At 49.5% G+C, this 22,224-nt stretch overlaps 22 non-coding genes across 22 annotated transcripts; 11 read left to right on the top strand and 11 right to left on the bottom strand.

Moving 5' to 3' along the window:
* Positions 1 to 1,007: 1,007 nt before the first annotated feature.
* Positions 1,008 to 1,079, bottom strand: Trnag-ccc (transfer RNA glycine (anticodon CCC)). Its single transcript has one exon. It is a non-coding gene; the product is annotated as a tRNA-Gly (tRNA).
* A 686-nt stretch (positions 1,080 to 1,765) lies between these two features.
* Trnal-uaa (transfer RNA leucine (anticodon UAA)) lies at positions 1,766 to 1,849 on the top strand. The gene has a single exon. It is a non-coding gene; the product is annotated as a tRNA-Leu (tRNA).
* A 1,125-nt stretch (positions 1,850 to 2,974) lies between these two features.
* On the bottom strand, positions 2,975 to 3,046 carry Trnag-ccc (transfer RNA glycine (anticodon CCC)). The gene has a single exon. It is a non-coding gene; the product is annotated as a tRNA-Gly (tRNA).
* Positions 3,047 to 3,732: 686 nt separating this feature from the next.
* Trnal-uaa (transfer RNA leucine (anticodon UAA)) lies at positions 3,733 to 3,816 on the top strand. Its single transcript has one exon. It is a non-coding gene; the product is annotated as a tRNA-Leu (tRNA).
* Positions 3,817 to 4,941: 1,125 nt separating this feature from the next.
* On the bottom strand, positions 4,942 to 5,013 carry Trnag-ccc (transfer RNA glycine (anticodon CCC)). The gene has a single exon. It is a non-coding gene; the product is annotated as a tRNA-Gly (tRNA).
* Positions 5,014 to 5,699: 686 nt separating this feature from the next.
* Positions 5,700 to 5,783, top strand: Trnal-uaa (transfer RNA leucine (anticodon UAA)). Its single transcript has one exon. It is a non-coding gene; the product is annotated as a tRNA-Leu (tRNA).
* Positions 5,784 to 6,908: 1,125 nt separating this feature from the next.
* Trnag-ccc (transfer RNA glycine (anticodon CCC)) lies at positions 6,909 to 6,980 on the bottom strand. Its single transcript has one exon. It is a non-coding gene; the product is annotated as a tRNA-Gly (tRNA).
* A 686-nt stretch (positions 6,981 to 7,666) lies between these two features.
* On the top strand, positions 7,667 to 7,750 carry Trnal-uaa (transfer RNA leucine (anticodon UAA)). Its single transcript has one exon. It is a non-coding gene; the product is annotated as a tRNA-Leu (tRNA).
* Positions 7,751 to 8,875: 1,125 nt separating this feature from the next.
* Trnag-ccc (transfer RNA glycine (anticodon CCC)) lies at positions 8,876 to 8,947 on the bottom strand. The gene has a single exon. It is a non-coding gene; the product is annotated as a tRNA-Gly (tRNA).
* A 686-nt stretch (positions 8,948 to 9,633) lies between these two features.
* On the top strand, positions 9,634 to 9,717 carry Trnal-uaa (transfer RNA leucine (anticodon UAA)). The gene has a single exon. It is a non-coding gene; the product is annotated as a tRNA-Leu (tRNA).
* Positions 9,718 to 10,842: 1,125 nt separating this feature from the next.
* Positions 10,843 to 10,914, bottom strand: Trnag-ccc (transfer RNA glycine (anticodon CCC)). Its single transcript has one exon. It is a non-coding gene; the product is annotated as a tRNA-Gly (tRNA).
* A 686-nt stretch (positions 10,915 to 11,600) lies between these two features.
* Trnal-uaa (transfer RNA leucine (anticodon UAA)) lies at positions 11,601 to 11,684 on the top strand. Its single transcript has one exon. It is a non-coding gene; the product is annotated as a tRNA-Leu (tRNA).
* Positions 11,685 to 12,809: 1,125 nt separating this feature from the next.
* Trnag-ccc (transfer RNA glycine (anticodon CCC)) lies at positions 12,810 to 12,881 on the bottom strand. Its single transcript has one exon. It is a non-coding gene; the product is annotated as a tRNA-Gly (tRNA).
* Positions 12,882 to 13,567: 686 nt separating this feature from the next.
* Positions 13,568 to 13,651, top strand: Trnal-uaa (transfer RNA leucine (anticodon UAA)). Its single transcript has one exon. It is a non-coding gene; the product is annotated as a tRNA-Leu (tRNA).
* Positions 13,652 to 14,776: 1,125 nt separating this feature from the next.
* Positions 14,777 to 14,848, bottom strand: Trnag-ccc (transfer RNA glycine (anticodon CCC)). The gene has a single exon. It is a non-coding gene; the product is annotated as a tRNA-Gly (tRNA).
* Positions 14,849 to 15,534: 686 nt separating this feature from the next.
* On the top strand, positions 15,535 to 15,618 carry Trnal-uaa (transfer RNA leucine (anticodon UAA)). The gene has a single exon. It is a non-coding gene; the product is annotated as a tRNA-Leu (tRNA).
* Positions 15,619 to 16,743: 1,125 nt separating this feature from the next.
* Positions 16,744 to 16,815, bottom strand: Trnag-ccc (transfer RNA glycine (anticodon CCC)). Its single transcript has one exon. It is a non-coding gene; the product is annotated as a tRNA-Gly (tRNA).
* A 686-nt stretch (positions 16,816 to 17,501) lies between these two features.
* Positions 17,502 to 17,585, top strand: Trnal-uaa (transfer RNA leucine (anticodon UAA)). The gene has a single exon. It is a non-coding gene; the product is annotated as a tRNA-Leu (tRNA).
* Positions 17,586 to 18,710: 1,125 nt separating this feature from the next.
* On the bottom strand, positions 18,711 to 18,782 carry Trnag-ccc (transfer RNA glycine (anticodon CCC)). The gene has a single exon. It is a non-coding gene; the product is annotated as a tRNA-Gly (tRNA).
* Positions 18,783 to 19,468: 686 nt separating this feature from the next.
* Trnal-uaa (transfer RNA leucine (anticodon UAA)) lies at positions 19,469 to 19,552 on the top strand. Its single transcript has one exon. It is a non-coding gene; the product is annotated as a tRNA-Leu (tRNA).
* Positions 19,553 to 20,677: 1,125 nt separating this feature from the next.
* On the bottom strand, positions 20,678 to 20,749 carry Trnag-ccc (transfer RNA glycine (anticodon CCC)). Its single transcript has one exon. It is a non-coding gene; the product is annotated as a tRNA-Gly (tRNA).
* Positions 20,750 to 21,435: 686 nt separating this feature from the next.
* Positions 21,436 to 21,519, top strand: Trnal-uaa (transfer RNA leucine (anticodon UAA)). The gene has a single exon. It is a non-coding gene; the product is annotated as a tRNA-Leu (tRNA).
* Positions 21,520 to 22,224: the final 705 nt, after the last annotated feature.

Below are 22,224 nucleotides of genomic sequence, written 5' to 3'. Positions count from 1 at the left end.
CAAGTCTGATTGTCTGGCGGTCAGAAAGAATGGAAAGCTGCTAGGAGACATGGCTTTCGCCACGAGGCCAGGATTCGATTCCCGGTAGCCGAACATACTTTTGCTTGCTGTGTCTTGGTTATTCTCACAGCATTTACGATATCTTTGTGTTGTGGTTTTTGGGGTCCAAGCATCAGGCGAGCAAACGTGAAGGAAAGCAGATATGTGTTTAAATGAGAGTCAGGGCAGTAATAAAGGTGGATGAGACGGTGGATCGGGTATTGGACTGCAGACGTGCCACATTGCGTAGCTCGATAGCTGAGTAAGTTAGAGCGTCGTGCTGTGAACACAAAGGCCACGTATTCGACCGCACCAAGTGCCGTTTCATTTTTCTCCCCTAAAAGACAATGCTTCCTCCAGCGTGACACTGCCAGGTAAATAACAAGCGATCTTCACAAGAAGTAAGATGTTTACACGTTGCGCGATACTGTCGCCAACGGCCATACCGCGCGTAGTGCAGCGGTTCTCGTATGTTCACCGGCGTTAAGATTCGTTGGCCGTGGTTAGTACTTGGATGCGTGCTCGGCTGGGAACTCGATGTGCTGTTCGCTTCTTTCATTTTGCATTTTTCCTTCGGTTTCGCTGTTGCTTAGCGATAATGATGCGGTCCCGCACGCTGGCGCCACTCTTACCTCTCGGTACACTAAGGGGCGAATCTGTGGCCACAATAAAATGAAAGATTCTGTCGTGTGTTTGTCGATTTTTGATCTCTCCCAGTCGTTTCTCGCACCTGCCCTCTACATATATGCCCATTTCCAAGCGTCAGCTTTCGCGTCAGCCGAGCAAAGTCGAGACAAGTCGACACATGGAGACACACGATGCTGAGAAACGAAACCCGCAGACTAGCGCCATGGCAGCACGGACTGAGACGAGGGGCGAAGGAAAACTATTCGTACCGCGACAGTTCACAGTTTCGAAGATCGCGTTTCGTTACGTGGAATACCCGTAGAAGAAAAAGGTACGTTTTGTGCGGTGGCCGGGAATCGAACCCGGATCAACTGCTTGGGAAGCAACCATGCTGACCGTTACACCACCACCGCGTTGTGCTGCGTCCCACCCACGCCCTCATGTGTCGGCTACCCTCCTGCCACCAGAGGCCGAAGGCGATGGCGCTGTAGGCGCTCAACGCCAGGGCGGAGGTGAGCACATCTGAACGCAGTGCGTAGGTGCTGCTAGGGCGATGTAGTGAAGCTAGAAGCAGAACTGACAGCCGTTGAAAAACTGCCCTTTAATTTACAGCAGGGCGATAAAACAAATATCTAATGTGACGTACTTACTGATGATCCAGAGACGATGCAGCATATGTGTGCCAATCCAGAAGTAGAAAGCGCCTAAGTATCACAATATTAAGTTGGTTAGTTTGATGCTCGCCTGGAGCATATCATTAGCTTCCCCTGAGGGCGAAATGCACAGCGTAGCCGTTGCTAGGTAACGGCCTTTTGTGTCGTTTTTTGTTTTCTCTGCGTCAATGTGAATATTGATAACTACAGTTCTGCTCGTTCCACTCAAGACAGATGGCGACGGAAAACAATGGTTTAAGGCACCATGTTTAAGCTGTGGTTCCCGAAAGGGAGGTTTGTGGTGCAACCTCACATCTGACAACTCGTTTTAAATACTCTAAAACCAACGTAATTCCTTCACACAAGGAAAGAAAACACGCTAATTTCGCCGTCAGGCTCTGGAGATATTCCTTGAAAGGACGGTAGTAGAGACTTTGCGCTCACACGTCAGATTGGCCGAGCGGTCTAAGGCGCCAGATTTAAGCTCTGGTTCCCTAAGGGGAGCGTGGGTTCGAACCCCACATCTGACAATGCATTTTAGATATTCCAAAACTACCAATTTCATACATGCGGGAAAACAAGTAAATTACGCGGGAACAGGTTCCACAGATACTACTAGAGACGGCAGTGACTATGGTGCTTGCCTTGCAAGTCTGATTGTCTGGCGGTCAGAAAGAATGGAAAGCTGCTAGGAGACATGGCTTTCGCCACGAGGCCAGGATTCGATTCCCGGTAGCCGAACATACTTTTGCTTGCTGTGTCTTGGTTATTCTCACAGCATTTACGATATCTTTGTGTTGTGGTTTTTGGGGTCCAAGCATCAGGCGAGCAAACGTGAAGGAAAGCAGATATGTGTTTAAATGAGTGTCAGGGCAGTAATAAAGGTGGATGAGACGGTGGATCGGGTATTGGACTGCAGACGTGCCACATTGCGTAGCTCGATAGCTGAGTAAGTTAGAGCGTCGTGCTGTGAACACAAAGGCCACGTATTCGACCGCACCAAGTGCCGTTTCATTTTTCTCCCCTAAAAGACAATGCTTCCTCCAGCGTGACACTGCCAGGTAAATAACAAGCGATCTTCACAAGAAGTAAGATGTTTACACGTTGCGCGATACTGTCGCCAACGGCCATACCGCGCGTAGTGCAGCGGTTCTCGTATGTTCACCGGCGTTAAGATTCGTTGGCCGTGGTTAGTACTTGGATGCGTGCTCGGCTGGGAACTCGATGTGCTGTTCGCTTCTTTCATTTTGCATTTTTCCTTCGGTTTCGCTGTTGCTTAGCGATAATGATGCGGTCCCGCACGCTGGCGCCACTCTTACCTCTCGGTACACTAAGGGGCGAATCTGTGGCCACAATAAAATGAAAGATTCTGTCGTGTGTTTGTCGATTTTTGATCTCTCCCAGTCGTTTCTCGCACCTGCCCTCTACATATATGCCCATTTCCAAGCGTCAGCTTTCGCGTCAGCCGAGCAAAGTCGAGACAAGTCGACACATGGAGACACACGATGCTGAGAAACGAAACCCGCAGACTAGCGCCATGGCAGCACGGACTGAGACGAGGGGCGAAGGAAAACTATTCGTACCGCGACAGTTCACAGTTTCGAAGATCGCGTTTCGTTACGTGGAATACCCGTAGAAGAAAAAGGTACGTTTTGTGCGGTGGCCGGGAATCGAACCCGGATCAACTGCTTGGGAAGCAACCATGCTGACCGTTACACCACCACCGCGTTGTGCTGCGTCCCACCCACGCCCTCATGTGTCGGCTACCCTCCTGCCACCAGAGGCCGAAGGCGATGGCGCTGTAGGCGCTCAACGCCAGGGCGGAGGTGAGCACATCTGAACGCAGTGCGTAGGTGCTGCTAGGGCGATGTAGTGAAGCTAGAAGCAGAACTGACAGCCGTTGAAAAACTGCCCTTTAATTTACAGCAGGGCGATAAAACAAATATCTAATGTGACGTACTTACTGATGATCCAGAGACGATGCAGCATATGTGTGCCAATCCAGAAGTAGAAAGCGCCTAAGTATCACAATATTAAGTTGGTTAGTTTGATGCTCGCCTGGAGCATATCATTAGCTTCCCCTGAGGGCGAAATGCACAGCGTAGCCGTTGCTAGGTAACGGCCTTTTGTGTCGTTTTTTGTTTTCTCTGCGTCAATGTGAATATTGATAACTACAGTTCTGCTCGTTCCACTCAAGACAGATGGCGACGGAAAACAATGGTTTAAGGCACCATGTTTAAGCTGTGGTTCCCGAAAGGGAGGTTTGTGGTGCAACCTCACATCTGACAACTCGTTTTAAATACTCTAAAACCAACGTAATTCCTTCACACAAGGAAAGAAAACACGCTAATTTCGCCGTCAGGCTCTGGAGATATTCCTTGAAAGGACGGTAGTAGAGACTTTGCGCTCACACGTCAGATTGGCCGAGCGGTCTAAGGCGCCAGATTTAAGCTCTGGTTCCCTAAGGGGAGCGTGGGTTCGAACCCCACATCTGACAATGCATTTTAGATATTCCAAAACTACCAATTTCATACATGCGGGAAAACAAGTAAATTACGCGGGAACAGGTTCCACAGATACTACTAGAGACGGCAGTGACTATGGTGCTTGCCTTGCAAGTCTGATTGTCTGGCGGTCAGAAAGAATGGAAAGCTGCTAGGAGACATGGCTTTCGCCACGAGGCCAGGATTCGATTCCCGGTAGCCGAACATACTTTTGCTTGCTGTGTCTTGGTTATTCTCACAGCATTTACGATATCTTTGTGTTGTGGTTTTTGGGGTCCAAGCATCAGGCGAGCAAACGTGAAGGAAAGCAGATATGTGTTTAAATGAGAGTCAGGGCAGTAATAAAGGTGGATGAGACGGTGGATCGGGTATTGGACTGCAGACGTGCCACATTGCGTAGCTCGATAGCTGAGTAAGTTAGAGCGTCGTGCTGTGAACACAAAGGCCACGTATTCGACCGCACCAAGTGCCGTTTCATTTTTCTCCCCTAAAAGACAATGCTTCCTCCAGCGTGACACTGCCAGGTAAATAACAAGCGATCTTCACAAGAAGTAAGATGTTTACACGTTGCGCGATACTGTCGCCAACGGCCATACCGCGCGTAGTGCAGCGGTTCTCGTATGTTCACCGGCGTTAAGATTCGTTGGCCGTGGTTAGTACTTGGATGCGTGCTCGGCTGGGAACTCGATGTGCTGTTCGCTTCTTTCATTTTGCATTTTTCCTTCGGTTTCGCTGTTGCTTAGCGATAATGATGCGGTCCCGCACGCTGGCGCCACTCTTACCTCTCGGTACACTAAGGGGCGAATCTGTGGCCACAATAAAATGAAAGATTCTGTCGTGTGTTTGTCGATTTTTGATCTCTCCCAGTCGTTTCTCGCACCTGCCCTCTACATATATGCCCATTTCCAAGCGTCAGCTTTCGCGTCAGCCGAGCAAAGTCGAGACAAGTCGACACATGGAGACACACGATGCTGAGAAACGAAACCCGCAGACTAGCGCCATGGCAGCACGGACTGAGACGAGGGGCGAAGGAAAACTATTCGTACCGCGACAGTTCACAGTTTCGAAGATCGCGTTTCGTTACGTGGAATACCCGTAGAAGAAAAAGGTACGTTTTGTGCGGTGGCCGGGAATCGAACCCGGATCAACTGCTTGGGAAGCAACCATGCTGACCGTTACACCACCACCGCGTTGTGCTGCGTCCCACCCACGCCCTCATGTGTCGGCTACCCTCCTGCCACCAGAGGCCGAAGGCGATGGCGCTGTAGGCGCTCAACGCCAGGGCGGAGGTGAGCACATCTGAACGCAGTGCGTAGGTGCTGCTAGGGCGATGTAGTGAAGCTAGAAGCAGAACTGACAGCCGTTGAAAAACTGCCCTTTAATTTACAGCAGGGCGATAAAACAAATATCTAATGTGACGTACTTACTGATGATCCAGAGACGATGCAGCATATGTGTGCCAATCCAGAAGTAGAAAGCGCCTAAGTATCACAATATTAAGTTGGTTAGTTTGATGCTCGCCTGGAGCATATCATTAGCTTCCCCTGAGGGCGAAATGCACAGCGTAGCCGTTGCTAGGTAACGGCCTTTTGTGTCGTTTTTTGTTTTCTCTGCGTCAATGTGAATATTGATAACTACAGTTCTGCTCGTTCCACTCAAGACAGATGGCGACGGAAAACAATGGTTTAAGGCACCATGTTTAAGCTGTGGTTCCCGAAAGGGAGGTTTGTGGTGCAACCTCACATCTGACAACTCGTTTTAAATACTCTAAAACCAACGTAATTCCTTCACACAAGGAAAGAAAACACGCTAATTTCGCCGTCAGGCTCTGGAGATATTCCTTGAAAGGACGGTAGTAGAGACTTTGTGCTCACACGTCAGATTGGCCGAGCGGTCTAAGGCGCCAGATTTAAGCTCTGGTTCCCTAAGGGGAGCGTGGGTTCGAACCCCACATCTGACAATGCATTTTAGATATTACAAAACTACCAATTTCATACATGCGGGAAAACAAGTAAATTACGCGGGAACAGGTTCCACAGATACTACTAGAGACGGCAGTGACTATGGTGCTTGCCTTGCAAGTCTGATTGTCTGGCGGTCAGAAAGAATGGAAAGCTGCTAGGAGACATGGCTTTCGCCACGAGGCCAGGATTCGATTCCCGGTAGCCGAACATACTTTTGCTTGCTGTGTCTTGGTTATTCTCACAGCATTTACGATATCTTTGTGTTGTGGTTTTTGGGGTCCAAGCATCAGGCGAGCAAACGTGAAGGAAAGCAGATATGTGTTTAAATGAGTGTCAGGGCAGTAATAAAGGTGGATGAGACGGTGGATCGGGTATTGGACTGCAGACGTGCCACATTGCGTAGCTCGATAGCTGAGTAAGTTAGAGCGTCGTGCTGTGAACACAAAGGCCACGTATTCGACCGCACCAAGTGCCGTTTCATTTTTCTCCCCTAAAAGACAATGCTTCCTCCAGCGTGACACTGCCAGGTAAATAACAAGCGATCTTCACAAGAAGTAAGATGTTTACACGTTGCGCGATACTGTCGCCAACGGCCATACCGCGCGTAGTGCAGCGGTTCTCGTATGTTCACCGGCGTTAAGATTCGTTGGCCGTGGTTAGTACTTGGATGCGTGCTCGGCTGGGAACTCGATGTGCTGTTCGCTTCTTTCATTTTGCATTTTTCCTTCGGTTTCGCTGTTGCTTAGCGATAATGATGCGGTCCCGCACGCTGGCGCCACTCTTACCTCTCGGTACACTAAGGGGCGAATCTGTGGCCACAATAAAATGAAAGATTCTGTCGTGTGTTTGTCGATTTTTGATCTCTCCCAGTCGTTTCTCGCACCTGCCCTCTACATATATGCCCATTTCCAAGCGTCAGCTTTCGCGTCAGCCGAGCAAAGTCGAGACAAGTCGACACATGGAGACACACGATGCTGAGAAACGAAACCCGCAGACTAGCGCCATGGCAGCACGGACTGAGACGAGGGGCGAAGGAAAACTATTCGTACCGCGACAGTTCACAGTTTCGAAGATCGCGTTTCGTTACGTGGAATACCCGTAGAAGAAAAAGGTACGTTTTGTGCGGTGGCCGGGAATCGAACCCGGATCAACTGCTTGGGAAGCAACCATGCTGACCGTTACACCACCACCGCGTTGTGCTGCGTCCCACCCACGCCCTCATGTGTCGGCTACCCTCCTGCCACCAGAGGCCGAAGGCGATGGCGCTGTAGGCGCTCAACGCCAGGGCGGAGGTGAGCACATCTGAACGCAGTGCGTAGGTGCTGCTAGGGCGATGTAGTGAAGCTAGAAGCAGAACTGACAGCCGTTGAAAAACTGCCCTTTAATTTACAGCAGGGCGATAAAACAAATATCTAATGTGACGTACTTACTGATGATCCAGAGACGATGCAGCATATGTGTGCCAATCCAGAAGTAGAAAGCGCCTAAGTATCACAATATTAAGTTGGTTAGTTTGATGCTCGCCTGGAGCATATCATTAGCTTCCCCTGAGGGCGAAATGCACAGCGTAGCCGTTGCTAGGTAACGGCCTTTTGTGTCGTTTTTTGTTTTCTCTGCGTCAATGTGAATATTGATAACTACAGTTCTGCTCGTTCCACTCAAGACAGATGGCGACGGAAAACAATGGTTTAAGGCACCATGTTTAAGCTGTGGTTCCCGAAAGGGAGGTTTGTGGTGCAACCTCACATCTGACAACTCGTTTTAAATACTCTAAAACCAACGTAATTCCTTCACACAAGGAAAGAAAACACGCTAATTTCGCCGTCAGGCTCTGGAGATATTCCTTGAAAGGACGGTAGTAGAGACTTTGTGCTCACACGTCAGATTGGCCGAGCGGTCTAAGGCGCCAGATTTAAGCTCTGGTTCCCTAAGGGGAGCGTGGGTTCGAACCCCACATCTGACAATGCATTTTAGATATTCCAAAACTACCAATTTCATACATGCGGGAAAACAAGTAAATTACGCGGGAACAGGTTCCACAGATACTACTAGAGACGGCAGTGACTATGGTGCTTGCCTTGCAAGTCTGATTGTCTGGCGGTCAGAAAGAATGGAAAGCTGCTAGGAGACATGGCTTTCGCCACGAGGCCAGGATTCGATTCCCGGTAGCCGAACATACTTTTGCTTGCTGTGTCTTGGTTATTCTCACAGCATTTACGATATCTTTGTGTTGTGGTTTTTGGGGTCCAAGCATCAGGCGAGCAAACGTGAAGGAAAGCAGATATGTGTTTAAATGAGTGTCAGGGCAGTAATAAAGGTGGATGAGACGGTGGATCGGGTATTGGACTGCAGACGTGCCACATTGCGTAGCTCGATAGCTGAGTAAGTTAGAGCGTCGTGCTGTGAACACAAAGGCCACGTATTCGACCGCACCAAGTGCCGTTTCATTTTTCTCCCCTAAAAGACAATGCTTCCTCCAGCGTGACACTGCCAGGTAAATAACAAGCGATCTTCACAAGAAGTAAGATGTTTACACGTTGCGCGATACTGTCGCCAACGGCCATACCGCGCGTAGTGCAGCGGTTCTCGTATGTTCACCGGCGTTAAGATTCGTTGGCCGTGGTTAGTACTTGGATGCGTGCTCGGCTGGGAACTCGATGTGCTGTTCGCTTCTTTCATTTTGCATTTTTCCTTCGGTTTCGCTGTTGCTTAGCGATAATGATGCGGTCCCGCACGCTGGCGCCACTCTTACCTCTCGGTACACTAAGGGGCGAATCTGTGGCCACAATAAAATGAAAGATTCTGTCGTGTGTTTGTCGATTTTTGATCTCTCCCAGTCGTTTCTCGCACCTGCCCTCTACATATATGCCCATTTCCAAGCGTCAGCTTTCGCGTCAGCCGAGCAAAGTCGAGACAAGTCGACACATGGAGACACACGATGCTGAGAAACGAAACCCGCAGACTAGCGCCATGGCAGCACGGACTGAGACGAGGGGCGAAGGAAAACTATTCGTACCGCGACAGTTCACAGTTTCGAAGATCGCGTTTCGTTACGTGGAATACCCGTAGAAGAAAAAGGTACGTTTTGTGCGGTGGCCGGGAATCGAACCCGGATCAACTGCTTGGGAAGCAACCATGCTGACCGTTACACCACCACCGCGTTGTGCTGCGTCCCACCCACGCCCTCATGTGTCGGCTACCCTCCTGCCACCAGAGGCCGAAGGCGATGGCGCTGTAGGCGCTCAACGCCAGGGCGGAGGTGAGCACATCTGAACGCAGTGCGTAGGTGCTGCTAGGGCGATGTAGTGAAGCTAGAAGCAGAACTGACAGCCGTTGAAAAACTGCCCTTTAATTTACAGCAGGGCGATAAAACAAATATCTAATGTGACGTACTTACTGATGATCCAGAGACGATGCAGCATATGTGTGCCAATCCAGAAGTAGAAAGCGCCTAAGTATCACAATATTAAGTTGGTTAGTTTGATGCTCGCCTGGAGCATATCATTAGCTTCCCCTGAGGGCGAAATGCACAGCGTAGCCGTTGCTAGGTAACGGCCTTTTGTGTCGTTTTTTGTTTTCTCTGCGTCAATGTGAATATTGATAACTACAGTTCTGCTCGTTCCACTCAAGACAGATGGCGACGGAAAACAATGGTTTAAGGCACCATGTTTAAGCTGTGGTTCCCGAAAGGGAGGTTTGTGGTGCAACCTCACATCTGACAACTCGTTTTAAATACTCTAAAACCAACGTAATTCCTTCACACAAGGAAAGAAAACACGCTAATTTCGCCGTCAGGCTCTGGAGATATTCCTTGAAAGGACGGTAGTAGAGACTTTGTGCTCACACGTCAGATTGGCCGAGCGGTCTAAGGCGCCAGATTTAAGCTCTGGTTCCCTAAGGGGAGCGTGGGTTCGAACCCCACATCTGACAATGCATTTTAGATATTCCAAAACTACCAATTTCATACATGCGGGAAAACAAGTAAATTACGCGGGAACAGGTTCCACAGATACTACTAGAGACGGCAGTGACTATGGTGCTTGCCTTGCAAGTCTGATTGTCTGGCGGTCAGAAAGAATGGAAAGCTGCTAGGAGACATGGCTTTCGCCACGAGGCCAGGATTCGATTCCCGGTAGCCGAACATACTTTTGCTTGCTGTGTCTTGGTTATTCTCACAGCATTTACGATATCTTTGTGTTGTGGTTTTTGGGGTCCAAGCATCAGGCGAGCAAACGTGAAGGAAAGCAGATATGTGTTTAAATGAGTGTCAGGGCAGTAATAAAGGTGGATGAGACGGTGGATCGGGTATTGGACTGCAGACGTGCCACATTGCGTAGCTCGATAGCTGAGTAAGTTAGAGCGTCGTGCTGTGAACACAAAGGCCACGTATTCGACCGCACCAAGTGCCGTTTCATTTTTCTCCCCTAAAAGACAATGCTTCCTCCAGCGTGACACTGCCAGGTAAATAACAAGCGATCTTCACAAGAAGTAAGATGTTTACACGTTGCGCGATACTGTCGCCAACGGCCATACCGCGCGTAGTGCAGCGGTTCTCGTATGTTCACCGGCGTTAAGATTCGTTGGCCGTGGTTAGTACTTGGATGCGTGCTCGGCTGGGAACTCGATGTGCTGTTCGCTTCTTTCATTTTGCATTTTTCCTTCGGTTTCGCTGTTGCTTAGCGATAATGATGCGGTCCCGCACGCTGGCGCCACTCTTACCTCTCGGTACACTAAGGGGCGAATCTGTGGCCACAATAAAATGAAAGATTCTGTCGTGTGTTTGTCGATTTTTGATCTCTCCCAGTCGTTTCTCGCACCTGCCCTCTACATATATGCCCATTTCCAAGCGTCAGCTTTCGCGTCAGCCGAGCAAAGTCGAGACAAGTCGACACATGGAGACACACGATGCTGAGAAACGAAACCCGCAGACTAGCGCCATGGCAGCACGGACTGAGACGAGGGGCGAAGGAAAACTATTCGTACCGCGACAGTTCACAGTTTCGAAGATCGCGTTTCGTTACGTGGAATACCCGTAGAAGAAAAAGGTACGTTTTGTGCGGTGGCCGGGAATCGAACCCGGATCAACTGCTTGGGAAGCAACCATGCTGACCGTTACACCACCACCGCGTTGTGCTGCGTCCCACCCACGCCCTCATGTGTCGGCTACCCTCCTGCCACCAGAGGCCGAAGGCGATGGCGCTGTAGGCGCTCAACGCCAGGGCGGAGGTGAGCACATCTGAACGCAGTGCGTAGGTGCTGCTAGGGCGATGTAGTGAAGCTAGAAGCAGAACTGACAGCCGTTGAAAAACTGCCCTTTAATTTACAGCAGGGCGATAAAACAAATATCTAATGTGACGTACTTACTGATGATCCAGAGACGATGCAGCATATGTGTGCCAATCCAGAAGTAGAAAGCGCCTAAGTATCACAATATTAAGTTGGTTAGTTTGATGCTCGCCTGGAGCATATCATTAGCTTCCCCTGAGGGCGAAATGCACAGCGTAGCCGTTGCTAGGTAACGGCCTTTTGTGTCGTTTTTTGTTTTCTCTGCGTCAATGTGAATATTGATAACTACAGTTCTGCTCGTTCCACTCAAGACAGATGGCGACGGAAAACAATGGTTTAAGGCACCATGTTTAAGCTGTGGTTCCCGAAAGGGAGGTTTGTGGTGCAACCTCACATCTGACAACTCGTTTTAAATACTCTAAAACCAACGTAATTCCTTCACACAAGGAAAGAAAACACGCTAATTTCGCCGTCAGGCTCTGGAGATATTCCTTGAAAGGACGGTAGTAGAGACTTTGCGCTCACACGTCAGATTGGCCGAGCGGTCTAAGGCGCCAGATTTAAGCTCTGGTTCCCTAAGGGGAGCGTGGGTTCGAACCCCACATCTGACAATGCATTTTAGATATTCCAAAACTACCAATTTCATACATGCGGGAAAACAAGTAAATTACGCGGGAACAGGTTCCACAGATACTACTAGAGACGGCAGTGACTATGGTGCTTGCCTTGCAAGTCTGATTGTCTGGCGGTCAGAAAGAATGGAAAGCTGCTAGGAGACATGGCTTTCGCCACGAGGCCAGGATTCGATTCCCGGTAGCCGAACATACTTTTGCTTGCTGTGTCTTGGTTATTCTCACAGCATTTACGATATCTTTGTGTTGTGGTTTTTGGGGTCCAAGCATCAGGCGAGCAAACGTGAAGGAAAGCAGATATGTGTTTAAATGAGTGTCAGGGCAGTAATAAAGGTGGATGAGACGGTGGATCGGGTATTGGACTGCAGACGTGCCACATTGCGTAGCTCGATAGCTGAGTAAGTTAGAGCGTCGTGCTGTGAACACAAAGGCCACGTATTCGACCGCACCAAGTGCCGTTTCATTTTTCTCCCCTAAAAGACAATGCTTCCTCCAGCGTGACACTGCCAGGTAAATAACAAGCGATCTTCACAAGAAGTAAGATGTTTACACGTTGCGCGATACTGTCGCCAACGGCCATACCGCGCGTAGTGCAGCGGTTCTCGTATGTTCACCGGCGTTAAGATTCGTTGGCCGTGGTTAGTACTTGGATGCGTGCTCGGCTGGGAACTCGATGTGCTGTTCGCTTCTTTCATTTTGCATTTTTCCTTCGGTTTCGCTGTTGCTTAGCGATAATGATGCGGTCCCGCACGCTGGCGCCACTCTTACCTCTCGGTACACTAAGGGGCGAATCTGTGGCCACAATAAAATGAAAGATTCTGTCGTGTGTTTGTCGATTTTTGATCTCTCCCAGTCGTTTCTCGCACCTGCCCTCTACATATATGCCCATTTCCAAGCGTCAGCTTTCGCGTCAGCCGAGCAAAGTCGAGACAAGTCGACACATGGAGACACACGATGCTGAGAAACGAAACCCGCAGACTAGCGCCATGGCAGCACGGACTGAGACGAGGGGCGAAGGAAAACTATTCGTACCGCGACAGTTCACAGTTTCGAAGATCGCGTTTCGTTACGTGGAATACCCGTAGAAGAAAAAGGTACGTTTTGTGCGGTGGCCGGGAATCGAACCCGGATCAACTGCTTGGGAAGCAACCATGCTGACCGTTACACCACCACCGCGTTGTGCTGCGTCCCACCCACGCCCTCATGTGTCGGCTACCCTCCTGCCACCAGAGGCCGAAGGCGATGGCGCTGTAGGCGCTCAACGCCAGGGCGGAGGTGAGCACATCTGAACGCAGTGCGTAGGTGCTGCTAGGGCGATGTAGTGAAGCTAGAAGCAGAACTGACAGCCGTTGAAAAACTGCCCTTTAATTTACAGCAGGGCGATAAAACAAATATCTAATGTGACGTACTTACTGATGATCCAGAGACGATGCAGCATATGTGTGCCAATCCAGAAGTAGAAAGCGCCTAAGTATCACAATATTAAGTTGGTTAGTTTGATGCTCGCCTGGAGCATATCATTAGCTTCCCCTGAGGGCGAAATGCACAGCGTAGCCGTTGCTAGGTAACGGCCTTTTGTGTCGTTTTTTGTTTTCTCTGCGTCAATGTGAATATTGATAACTACAGTTCTGCTCGTTCCACTCAAGACAGATGGCGACGGAAAACAATGGTTTAAGGCACCATGTTTAAGCTGTGGTTCCCGAAAGGGAGGTTTGTGGTGCAACCTCACATCTGACAACTCGTTTTAAATACTCTAAAACCAACGTAATTCCTTCACACAAGGAAAGAAAACACGCTAATTTCGCCGTCAGGCTCTGGAGATATTCCTTGAAAGGACGGTAGTAGAGACTTTGTGCTCACACGTCAGATTGGCCGAGCGGTCTAAGGCGCCAGATTTAAGCTCTGGTTCCCTAAGGGGAGCGTGGGTTCGAACCCCACATCTGACAATGCATTTTAGATATTCCAAAACTACCAATTTCATACATGCGGGAAAACAAGTAAATTACGCGGGAACAGGTTCCACAGATACTACTAGAGACGGCAGTGACTATGGTGCTTGCCTTGCAAGTCTGATTGTCTGGCGGTCAGAAAGAATGGAAAGCTGCTAGGAGACATGGCTTTCGCCACGAGGCCAGGATTCGATTCCCGGTAGCCGAACATACTTTTGCTTGCTGTGTCTTGGTTATTCTCACAGCATTTACGATATCTTTGTGTTGTGGTTTTTGGGGTCCAAGCATCAGGCGAGCAAACGTGAAGGAAAGCAGATATGTGTTTAAATGAGTGTCAGGGCAGTAATAAAGGTGGATGAGACGGTGGATCGGGTATTGGACTGCAGACGTGCCACATTGCGTAGCTCGATAGCTGAGTAAGTTAGAGCGTCGTGCTGTGAACACAAAGGCCACGTATTCGACCGCACCAAGTGCCGTTTCATTTTTCTCCCCTAAAAGACAATGCTTCCTCCAGCGTGACACTGCCAGGTAAATAACAAGCGATCTTCACAAGAAGTAAGATGTTTACACGTTGCGCGATACTGTCGCCAACGGCCATACCGCGCGTAGTGCAGCGGTTCTCGTATGTTCACCGGCGTTAAGATTCGTTGGCCGTGGTTAGTACTTGGATGCGTGCTCGGCTGGGAACTCGATGTGCTGTTCGCTTCTTTCATTTTGCATTTTTCCTTCGGTTTCGCTGTTGCTTAGCGATAATGATGCGGTCCCGCACGCTGGCGCCACTCTTACCTCTCGGTACACTAAGGGGCGAATCTGTGGCCACAATAAAATGAAAGATTCTGTCGTGTGTTTGTCGATTTTTGATCTCTCCCAGTCGTTTCTCGCACCTGCCCTCTACATATATGCCCATTTCCAAGCGTCAGCTTTCGCGTCAGCCGAGCAAAGTCGAGACAAGTCGACACATGGAGACACACGATGCTGAGAAACGAAACCCGCAGACTAGCGCCATGGCAGCACGGACTGAGACGAGGGGCGAAGGAAAACTATTCGTACCGCGACAGTTCACAGTTTCGAAGATCGCGTTTCGTTACGTGGAATACCCGTAGAAGAAAAAGGTACGTTTTGTGCGGTGGCCGGGAATCGAACCCGGATCAACTGCTTGGGAAGCAACCATGCTGACCGTTACACCACCACCGCGTTGTGCTGCGTCCCACCCACGCCCTCATGTGTCGGCTACCCTCCTGCCACCAGAGGCCGAAGGCGATGGCGCTGTAGGCGCTCAACGCCAGGGCGGAGGTGAGCACATCTGAACGCAGTGCGTAGGTGCTGCTAGGGCGATGTAGTGAAGCTAGAAGCAGAACTGACAGCCGTTGAAAAACTGCCCTTTAATTTACAGCAGGGCGATAAAACAAATATCTAATGTGACGTACTTACTGATGATCCAGAGACGATGCAGCATGTGTGTGCCAATCCAGAAGTAGAAAGCGCCTAAGTATCACAATATTAAGTTGGTTAGTTTGATGCTCGCCTGGAGCATATCATTAGCTTCCCCTGAGGGCGAAATGCACAGCGTAGCCGTTGCTAGGTAACGGCCTTTTGTGTCGTTTTTTGTTTTCTCTGCGTCAATGTGAATATTGATAACTACAGTTCTGCTCGTTCCACTCAAGACAGATGGCGACGGAAAACAATGGTTTAAGGCACCATGTTTAAGCTGTGGTTCCCGAAAGGGAGGTTTGTGGTGCAACCTCACATCTGACAACTCGTTTTAAATACTCTAAAACCAACGTAATTCCTTCACACAAGGAAAGAAAACACGCTAATTTCGCCGTCAGGCTCTGGAGATATTCCTTGAAAGGACGGTAGTAGAGACTTTGTGCTCACACGTCAGATTGGCCGAGCGGTCTAAGGCGCCAGATTTAAGCTCTGGTTCCCTAAGGGGAGCGTGGGTTCGAACCCCACATCTGACAATGCATTTTAGATATTCCAAAACTACCAATTTCATACATGCGGGAAAACAAGTAAATTACGCGGGAACAGGTTCCACAGATACTACTAGAGACGGCAGTGACTATGGTGCTTGCCTTGCAAGTCTGATTGTCTGGCGGTCAGAAAGAATGGAAAGCTGCTAGGAGACATGGCTTTCGCCACGAGGCCAGGATTCGATTCCCGGTAGCCGAACATACTTTTGCTTGCTGTGTCTTGGTTATTCTCACAGCATTTACGATATCTTTGTGTTGTGGTTTTTGGGGTCCAAGCATCAGGCGAGCAAACGTGAAGGAAAGCAGATATGTGTTTAAATGAGTGTCAGGGCAGTAATAAAGGTGGATGAGACGGTGGATCGGGTATTGGACTGCAGACGTGCCACATTGCGTAGCTCGATAGCTGAGTAAGTTAGAGCGTCGTGCTGTGAACACAAAGGCCACGTATTCGACCGCACCAAGTGCCGTTTCATTTTTCTCCCCTAAAAGACAATGCTTCCTCCAGCGTGACACTGCCAGGTAAATAACAAGCGATCTTCACAAGAAGTAAGATGTTTACACGTTGCGCGATACTGTCGCCAACGGCCATACCGCGCGTAGTGCAGCGGTTCTCGTATGTTCACCGGCGTTAAGATTCGTTGGCCGTGGTTAGTACTTGGATGCGTGCTCGGCTGGGAACTCGATGTGCTGTTCGCTTCTTTCATTTTGCATTTTTCCTTCGGTTTCGCTGTTGCTTAGCGATAATGATGCGGTCCCGCACGCTGGCGCCACTCTTACCTCTCGGTACACTAAGGGGCGAATCTGTGGCCACAATAAAATGAAAGATTCTGTCGTGTGTTTGTCGATTTTTGATCTCTCCCAGTCGTTTCTCGCACCTGCCCTCTACATATATGCCCATTTCCAAGCGTCAGCTTTCGCGTCAGCCGAGCAAAGTCGAGACAAGTCGACACATGGAGACACACGATGCTGAGAAACGAAACCCGCAGACTAGCGCCATGGCAGCACGGACTGAGACGAGGGGCGAAGGAAAACTATTCGTACCGCGACAGTTCACAGTTTCGAAGATCGCGTTTCGTTACGTGGAATACCCGTAGAAGAAAAAGGTACGTTTTGTGCGGTGGCCGGGAATCGAACCCGGATCAACTGCTTGGGAAGCAACCATGCTGACCGTTACACCACCACCGCGTTGTGCTGCGTCCCACCCACGCCCTCATGTGTCGGCTACCCTCCTGCCACCAGAGGCCGAAGGCGATGGCGCTGTAGGCGCTCAACGCCAGGGCGGAGGTGAGCACATCTGAACGCAGTGCGTAGGTGCTGCTAGGGCGATGTAGTGAAGCTAGAAGCAGAACTGACAGCCGTTGAAAAACTGCCCTTTAATTTACAGCAGGGCGATAAAACAAATATCTAATGTGACGTACTTACTGATGATCCAGAGACGATGCAGCATATGTGTGCCAATCCAGAAGTAGAAAGCGCCTAAGTATCACAATATTAAGTTGGTTAGTTTGATGCTCGCCTGGAGCATATCATTAGCTTCCCCTGAGGGCGAAATGCACAGCGTAGCCGTTGCTAGGTAACGGCCTTTTGTGTCGTTTTTTGTTTTCTCTGCGTCAATGTGAATATTGATAACTACAGTTCTGCTCGTTCCACTCAAGACAGATGGCGACGGAAAACAATGGTTTAAGGCACCATGTTTAAGCTGTGGTTCCCGAAAGGGAGGTTTGTGGTGCAACCTCACATCTGACAACTCGTTTTAAATACTCTAAAACCAACGTAATTCCTTCACACAAGGAAAGAAAACACGCTAATTTCGCCGTCAGGCTCTGGAGATATTCCTTGAAAGGACGGTAGTAGAGACTTTGTGCTCACACGTCAGATTGGCCGAGCGGTCTAAGGCGCCAGATTTAAGCTCTGGTTCCCTAAGGGGAGCGTGGGTTCGAACCCCACATCTGACAATGCATTTTAGATATTCCAAAACTACCAATTTCATACATGCGGGAAAACAAGTAAATTACGCGGGAACAGGTTCCACAGATACTACTAGAGACGGCAGTGACTATGGTGCTTGCCTTGCAAGTCTGATTGTCTGGCGGTCAGAAAGAATGGAAAGCTGCTAGGAGACATGGCTTTCGCCACGAGGCCAGGATTCGATTCCCGGTAGCCGAACATACTTTTGCTTGCTGTGTCTTGGTTATTCTCACAGCATTTACGATATCTTTGTGTTGTGGTTTTTGGGGTCCAAGCATCAGGCGAGCAAACGTGAAGGAAAGCAGATATGTGTTTAAATGAGTGTCAGGGCAGTAATAAAGGTGGATGAGACGGTGGATCGGGTATTGGACTGCAGACGTGCCACATTGCGTAGCTCGATAGCTGAGTAAGTTAGAGCGTCGTGCTGTGAACACAAAGGCCACGTATTCGACCGCACCAAGTGCCGTTTCATTTTTCTCCCCTAAAAGACAATGCTTCCTCCAGCGTGACACTGCCAGGTAAATAACAAGCGATCTTCACAAGAAGTAAGATGTTTACACGTTGCGCGATACTGTCGCCAACGGCCATACCGCGCGTAGTGCAGCGGTTCTCGTATGTTCACCGGCGTTAAGATTCGTTGGCCGTGGTTAGTACTTGGATGCGTGCTCGGCTGGGAACTCGATGTGCTGTTCGCTTCTTTCATTTTGCATTTTTCCTTCGGTTTCGCTGTTGCTTAGCGATAATGATGCGGTCCCGCACGCTGGCGCCACTCTTACCTCTCGGTACACTAAGGGGCGAATCTGTGGCCACAATAAAATGAAAGATTCTGTCGTGTGTTTGTCGATTTTTGATCTCTCCCAGTCGTTTCTCGCACCTGCCCTCTACATATATGCCCATTTCCAAGCGTCAGCTTTCGCGTCAGCCGAGCAAAGTCGAGACAAGTCGACACATGGAGACACACGATGCTGAGAAACGAAACCCGCAGACTAGCGCCATGGCAGCACGGACTGAGACGAGGGGCGAAGGAAAACTATTCGTACCGCGACAGTTCACAGTTTCGAAGATCGCGTTTCGTTACGTGGAATACCCGTAGAAGAAAAAGGTACGTTTTGTGCGGTGGCCGGGAATCGAACCCGGATCAACTGCTTGGGAAGCAACCATGCTGACCGTTACACCACCACCGCGTTGTGCTGCGTCCCACCCACGCCCTCATGTGTCGGCTACCCTCCTGCCACCAGAGGCCGAAGGCGATGGCGCTGTAGGCGCTCAACGCCAGGGCGGAGGTGAGCACATCTGAACGCAGTGCGTAGGTGCTGCTAGGGCGATGTAGTGAAGCTAGAAGCAGAACTGACAGCCGTTGAAAAACTGCCCTTTAATTTACAGCAGGGCGATAAAACAAATATCTAATGTGACGTACTTACTGATGATCCAGAGACGATGCAGCATATGTGTGCCAATCCAGAAGTAGAAAGCGCCTAAGTATCACAATATTAAGTTGGTTAGTTTGATGCTCGCCTGGAGCATATCATTAGCTTCCCCTGAGGGCGAAATGCACAGCGTAGCCGTTGCTAGGTAACGGCCTTTTGTGTCGTTTTTTGTTTTCTCTGCGTCAATGTGAATATTGATAACTACAGTTCTGCTCGTTCCACTCAAGACAGATGGCGACGGAAAACAATGGTTTAAGGCACCATGTTTAAGCTGTGGTTCCCGAAAGGGAGGTTTGTGGTGCAACCTCACATCTGACAACTCGTTTTAAATACTCTAAAACCAACGTAATTCCTTCACACAAGGAAAGAAAACACGCTAATTTCGCCGTCAGGCTCTGGAGATATTCCTTGAAAGGACGGTAGTAGAGACTTTGCGCTCACACGTCAGATTGGCCGAGCGGTCTAAGGCGCCAGATTTAAGCTCTGGTTCCCTAAGGGGAGCGTGGGTTCGAACCCCACATCTGACAATGCATTTTAGATATTCCAAAACTACCAATTTCATACATGCGGGAAAACAAGTAAATTACGCGGGAACAGGTTCCACAGATACTACTAGAGACGGCAGTGACTATGGTGCTTGCCTTGCAAGTCTGATTGTCTGGCGGTCAGAAAGAATGGAAAGCTGCTAGGAGACATGGCTTTCGCCACGAGGCCAGGATTCGATTCCCGGTAGCCGAACATACTTTTGCTTGCTGTGTCTTGGTTATTCTCACAGCATTTACGATATCTTTGTGTTGTGGTTTTTGGGGTCCAAGCATCAGGCGAGCAAACGTGAAGGAAAGCAGATATGTGTTTAAATGAGAGTCAGGGCAGTAATAAAGGTGGATGAGACGGTGGATCGGGTATTGGACTGCAGACGTGCCACATTGCGTAGCTCGATAGCTGAGTAAGTTAGAGCGTCGTGCTGTGAACACAAAGGCCACGTATTCGACCGCACCAAGTGCCGTTTCATTTTTCTCCCCTAAAAGACAATGCTTCCTCCAGCGTGACACTGCCAGGTAAATAACAAGCGATCTTCACAAGAAGTAAGATGTTTACACGTTGCGCGATACTGTCGCCAACGGCCATACCGCGCGTAGTGCAGCGGTTCTCGTATGTTCACCGGCGTTAAGATTCGTTGGCCGTGGTTAGTACTTGGATGCGTGCTCGGCTGGGAACTCGATGTGCTGTTCGCTTCTTTCATTTTGCATTTTTCCTTCGGTTTCGCTGTTGCTTAGCGATAATGATGCGGTCCCGCACGCTGGCGCCACTCTTACCTCTCGGTACACTAAGGGGCGAATCTGTGGCCACAATAAAATGAAAGATTCTGTCGTGTGTTTGTCGATTTTTGATCTCTCCCAGTCGTTTCTCGCACCTGCCCTCTACATATATGCCCATTTCCAAGCGTCAGCTTTCGCGTCAGCCGAGCAAAGTCGAGACAAGTCGACACATGGAGACACACGATGCTGAGAAACGAAACCCGCAGACTAGCGCCATGGCAGCACGGACTGAGACGAGGGGCGAAGGAAAACTATTCGTACCGCGACAGTTCACAGTTTCGAAGATCGCGTTTCGTTACGTGGAATACCCGTAGAAGAAAAAGGTACGTTTTGTGCGGTGGCCGGGAATCGAACCCGGATCAACTGCTTGGGAAGCAACCATGCTGACCGTTACACCACCACCGCGTTGTGCTGCGTCCCACCCACGCCCTCATGTGTCGGCTACCCTCCTGCCACCAGAGGCCGAAGGCGATGGCGCTGTAGGCGCTCAACGCCAGGGCGGAGGTGAGCACATCTGAACGCAGTGCGTAGGTGCTGCTAGGGCGATGTAGTGAAGCTAGAAGCAGAACTGACAGCCGTTGAAAAACTGCCCTTTAATTTACAGCAGGGCGATAAAACAAATATCTAATGTGACGTACTTACTGATGATCCAGAGACGATGCAGCATATGTGTGCCAATCCAGAAGTAGAAAGCGCCTAAGTATCACAATATTAAGTTGGTTAGTTTGATGCTCGCCTGGAGCATATCATTAGCTTCCCCTGAGGGCGAAATGCACAGCGTAGCCGTTGCTAGGTAACGGCCTTTTGTGTCGTTTTTTGTTTTCTCTGCGTCAATGTGAATATTGATAACTACAGTTCTGCTCGTTCCACTCAAGACAGATGGCGACGGAAAACAATGGTTTAAGGCACCATGTTTAAGCTGTGGTTCCCGAAAGGGAGGTTTGTGGTGCAACCTCACATCTGACAACTCGTTTTAAATACTCTAAAACCAACGTAATTCCTTCACACAAGGAAAGAAAACACGCTAATTTCGCCGTCAGGCTCTGGAGATATTCCTTGAAAGGACGGTAGTAGAGACTTTGCGCTCACACGTCAGATTGGCCGAGCGGTCTAAGGCGCCAGATTTAAGCTCTGGTTCCCTAAGGGGAGCGTGGGTTCGAACCCCACATCTGACAATGCATTTTAGATATTCCAAAACTACCAATTTCATACATGCGGGAAAACAAGTAAATTACGCGGGAACAGGTTCCACAGATACTACTAGAGACGGCAGTGACTATGGTGCTTGCCTTGCAAGTCTGATTGTCTGGCGGTCAGAAAGAATGGAAAGCTGCTAGGAGACATGGCTTTCGCCACGAGGCCAGGATTCGATTCCCGGTAGCCGAACATACTTTTGCTTGCTGTGTCTTGGTTATTCTCACAGCATTTACGATATCTTTGTGTTGTGGTTTTTGGGGTCCAAGCATCAGGCGAGCAAACGTGAAGGAAAGCAGATATGTGTTTAAATGAGAGTCAGGGCAGTAATAAAGGTGGATGAGACGGTGGATCGGGTATTGGACTGCAGACGTGCCACATTGCGTAGCTCGATAGCTGAGTAAGTTAGAGCGTCGTGCTGTGAACACAAAGGCCACGTATTCGACCGCACCAAGTGCCGTTTCATTTTTCTCCCCTAAAAGACAATGCTTCCTCCAGCGTGACACTGCCAGGTAAATAACAAGCGATCTTCACAAGAAGTAAGATGTTTACACGTTGCGCGATACTGTCGCCAACGGCCATACCGCGCGTAGTGCAGCGGTTCTCGTATGTTCACCGGCGTTAAGATTCGTTGGCCGTGGTTAGTACTTGGATGCGTGCTCGGCTGGGAACTCGATGTGCTGTTC

This window comes from Schistocerca serialis, unplaced genomic scaffold (assembly GCF_023864345.2).
Source record: "Schistocerca serialis cubense isolate TAMUIC-IGC-003099 unplaced genomic scaffold, iqSchSeri2.2 HiC_scaffold_1056, whole genome shotgun sequence".
NCBI lineage: Eukaryota > Metazoa > Arthropoda > Insecta > Orthoptera > Acrididae > Schistocerca > Schistocerca serialis.
This window is presented reverse-complemented; position numbering and strand designations above follow the sequence as displayed.